This window comes from Ovis aries, chromosome 7 (genome assembly GCF_016772045.2).
Source record: "Ovis aries strain OAR_USU_Benz2616 breed Rambouillet chromosome 7, ARS-UI_Ramb_v3.0, whole genome shotgun sequence".
Classification (NCBI taxonomy): domain Eukaryota; kingdom Metazoa; phylum Chordata; class Mammalia; order Artiodactyla; family Bovidae; genus Ovis; species Ovis aries.
Window position 1 is genome coordinate 44872138 of NC_056060.1, and position 4390 is coordinate 44876527.

Consider the following 4390-nt stretch of genomic DNA (forward strand, 5'->3'; position numbering starts at 1 on the left):
CTTTTGGCTATTACAAATAATTCTGCTATGAACATTATAAGTATCTGTTTGAGTTCCTGCTTTCAATTCCTTTCATTACATACCTTGGCTTCCCAAGTGGCTCAATGGTAAAGAATCCACTTGCATTGCAGGAGACAGGGGTTCAATCCCTGGGTTGGGAAGATCCCCTGGAGAAGGAAATAGCAATCCACTCCAGTATTGCTTATAAAATTCTATGAACAGAGGAGCCTGGCAGGCTACCGTCCATGGAGTCGCAAATGAGTTGGACATAACTTAGTGACTAAATAACAACAGAATTGCTAGGTATTATAATAATTGTGTTTAACTTTTTAAGGAATCACCAAACTATTTTCCACAGCCATGTACCACCAGGAATATACATTTGGGATGATGGAAAAAGTTCTGGAAAGAGCTAGTGATGATGACTTCACAACAGTGTAAATGTAATTAATACCACTGGATTCACTTTAAAATGGTTAAAAACGGTAAATTTTATGTATATTTTACCACACACACACATGCAAGATGAAAGACATGAAATGAGCCATGAAAACAAATTTAGAAAAGGAAGTTATGTTCCTAATGGCTCAACACTGAATAAAAACAACTTTAAACACCATAATTATGTTTCTATAATGACACATATAACGATGCATTAAAAAGATGGTGTGTGGAGTTCTTACTAGTCAGAGATGGTCCCTGCCTGAGCATGGAGAAATAATGTTTTTAATATACTTTTTTAGGAGGGTAGGGCAGGATGTCTGGCTCTACTGGGGACTTAGCACATTTACAGTGACCAAAATTCCTTTGTGAACCAGTCAAAGAAGATCAAAGAGAATGACAAGTACTGAGCATGGAGAGGTGATGGGCCTGGCTAGGTTTCCCTGCTGGGGTTAAGCTATTACCACCTCAGCAACTTGGCTAACTTCTTATCGGTTTTTATTCAAGAACCACTTTGATGTGTGGGCTCAGAGGGAAGAGTCAGGGATACAGGAATGAATGGGATGAGCTGAGAACCCAGCACGGTGGTTCCCAACTGTCAGTGAGAACCAGAATCACCCACTGGGTTCATTCAGTGACAGATGCTGGGCACCACCCCCAGAGTGTCTGGGTCAGGGCATCTGGGGTGGGGCCCAAGGTTTCTAACAGATTCCTAGGTGATGATGGTGGTGATGCTTGTTCAGGGACTGTACTTTGAGAACCACTGGTCTAGTGGGATTGGTTTAAGAGTAGGTGCCTCTAGGAAAGATAAATGTAAAGGCTCCATGGGAGCACCAGGACAGGGAGACACTTGGTCCTGCCTTTGGGGAGTGAGAGGGGCAGGGAGAGGCCGTTTCAGGGAGATGAGATGCAGCTGGGTGTGTCTCAGCATTGCTGCAATAAAGAGGGGGTGGAGAGCAGGTTCAGAGGAGTCTCGACAAGTAGGCAGAGCTTCACCATATTGAACACTCTCTAAGGCAACAGAACCTAAAAGGGTGCTGGAGACAGGAGCAAAAGCAAGTAGCTGGCACCATCTATCTTTGACAGCTAGGAAACCCCACCCTCCTCCCTATAAAAGCCTTCCCTCCAGAGAGAACCTGACAAATGCTTGGAAGCCAAAGGGTAAATGACTGCAAAGTCTCCTCCTAGCTATACCCGTACCTCCCCTCTTCCCCAGCAATACTGGAAAGGGATTACTGGAGAGGCAGGGGCCCTCTAAATATGGCAAGGTGTGGGGGAAGGACTTCCCCGGGGCTAGCAGAGAGCTGAGTTGATGGCCCCGGTCTTGCAGCTCACCTTTGTTCACCCTCCAGCCTGCACTACTGGCCCCACTGCCACGGCTAAACCAGAAAGGCTGCCAAAGAGTGGCTTGGGGGGACTTTACCCTGTCCCAGTCCCTTCCCTCTCAAAGTGACCCCCCCAAATTGAAATAATAAAAGGAAAAGTTTGATATAAAGTATGGATTAGAGCACCCTTAGAAAACTTTATTTCTATTGAAATAAGAATAATCTTTCTTATTGATTTACAATAAAAACCAAGGAAGCAGAATGGGCCTGCTATGGCTGTCCAGCTTTAAGCTTTGTAAATAATAAGTAATCCTGATCCTCCAGCCCTTGCTCTGCCCTTGCTCTGCTTCACTTCTAACATTAACAAAGAAAAAGCTTCAACCAGTTCGGCTCCTTGACCTCTGTTTATAATAAAATCAAAAGACATCACCGGTTAATCATTAACCCAGCCCTCTAGTAGCCTTCTTTCCTTTGGGGCAGGATATAGGGCTTTATGGCCATGCCTCTCCACTTGACTGGCAGGAAAACAGAGAGAGTGAGCACAGTGTGGCTTTCTGTTCAGCGGGGATAAGAATCCAGCCAGGGAAGATACTGTGGGAACCCCATACTACTGAACAGTTCAGCTCCCTGGACTTTTATGAGAAGCCATATATCTTTTAATCAACTCCAGAAGTGAACTGCAGGAGCTATAAAATATATATTAGACATATTTTTAGGATTTCCCTGATGGTCCAGTGGTTAAGAATCCACCTGTCAATGCAGGGGACATGGGTTTGATCCCTTGTCCAGGAAGATCCCACATGCCTCGGAGCAACTAAGTCCGTGTGCCACAGCTACTGAAGCCTGTGCCCCAGAGCCTGTGCTTCACAATGAGAGAAGGCACTGCAGTGAGAAGCCTGAGCACCCTAACTAGACAGTAGTCCCCGCTCGCTGCCACTAGAGAAAGTCTGCACAGCAACAAAGACCCAATGCAGCCAAAAATAAATAATAAAAAATAAAAAAAATTTTAATGTGGCTTCTACATCCTAACAACATCCTGAGAATGTGTAGTATTTTTGAAATTATTTATTATTTGTACCAGGTCTTTACTTGCAGCATGCACACTCTTTAGTTGTGGCACATGGGGTCTAGTTCCCTGACCAGGGATTGAACCCGGGTCCCCTGCACTGGGAGCATGGAGTCTTAGACCACCAGGGAAGTCCCAAAATGTGTGACATTAGATGGGTTTAGAGAGGATACAAAGGCTGCCTTCTCTTCTGAATGGGGTCCTGTGGCTTAGCTGTGTTCTCTGTGGCTCTAGCCACAGGACCACAGAGGATGGGTGACCCCTGGAGAAAGGTGGGTCCCAACTCCCTGAAAGGAGTGTACCTGAGCAGGTGCCGAATGACACCCACTCAGCCCACAGCCTAGCCAACACCCAGACTAGCCAAGAGGAAGCCAGATGAACCCTAGGTTCTTTCTGAGTCTTTATATCACATACACAAAAAATATACAAGCTCTCTGCTGCAGCAGGGCCTCTGAATGCTCTGTGCCTGCCCTCTGGAATGCCATTCCCCTGGTCTCACTCACCGTGGATTCAGTCCCATCCTTTAAGTCTCAGCTTTAATGGCACCTCTTCTGTACCACTTGGTCCACTCTAGTCCCTCCATTTTTCTCCATCAGCCCTTGCTTATTTCCTTCATAGCATTGATTGCAGACTGGAATTATTTTACTCATGTACATTGGTTTGCTTATTTGTAATTTACTATCAGTCTTTTCTTCTTTCTTGAACATTTATTTATTTTTGGTTGGGTTGGGTCTCTGTTGTGGCTCACGGTCTCCAGAGCATGGGCTCAGTAGCTGAGGCGCATTGGCATGGTTGCTGAATGGCATATGTGATCTTGGTTGCCCGACAAGGGATTGAACCTACACCCCCTGTATCGGAAGGCAGATCTGTAACCACTGGACCACCAGCGAAGTCCCTATTATGTAAGTTCCTTGAGGACAGAGACCAGATCTGCCGTGTTCTCCACTGTATCTTCCATACTAAATACAATGCCTGGCCCACAGTGGGAATGTTTGTTGAAGAAATGAATGAATTAACTTCAAAATTAAATAGCACTCCAAGGAGGGTATTTAGTGATTTTCTCCTTTATTCGACTTTGGAATACTCATTCTTAAACTGAAAGTATCTATTTAGTTAAGTGTGCATTCAAATTTGATACACAATCTATGACCATTTTCAATAAATATACATGCCTAGACTAGGGGTATTTTTACCAATCAGATCTTAAAAAACAAACCTTGTGGGCTGATCAAAAGCTTTTATTGTACTAAAATTTTGACTGTTCGTTTAAAAAACAAAAAAGGTGTGTCAACATCTAGAATGTGTAAGACCTGGTCACTACAGTTTAATCTGTGGGGGCAAGTTTTGATCTGGCTGTGTTTTGGTAGTCAGTCCAAAGAGACAGGCCCCGGAGACAGTGGTCAGGACCAGCTGCCCAGGCGTTCACACAGACACTGAAGGGTCTATCCCAAGGGTGTGGCTACCACCACACCCTTGTTACCATACCAATGTCAGGGGTGTCAGGTAGGTCTGAGGGACAGACTTAGAAAGGCCCCAAAGGACAAATATCAAAATAAAA

General features: G+C 44.8%; 1 protein-coding gene across 4 annotated transcripts in view; it reads left to right on the forward strand.

The window, feature by feature from the left end:
• The window catches only part of CA12 (carbonic anhydrase 12), a 62683-nt gene that overhangs the window by 29302 nt on the left and 28991 nt on the right, over positions 1-4390 (forward strand). The gene's annotated exons all lie outside the window — the stretch shown is intronic.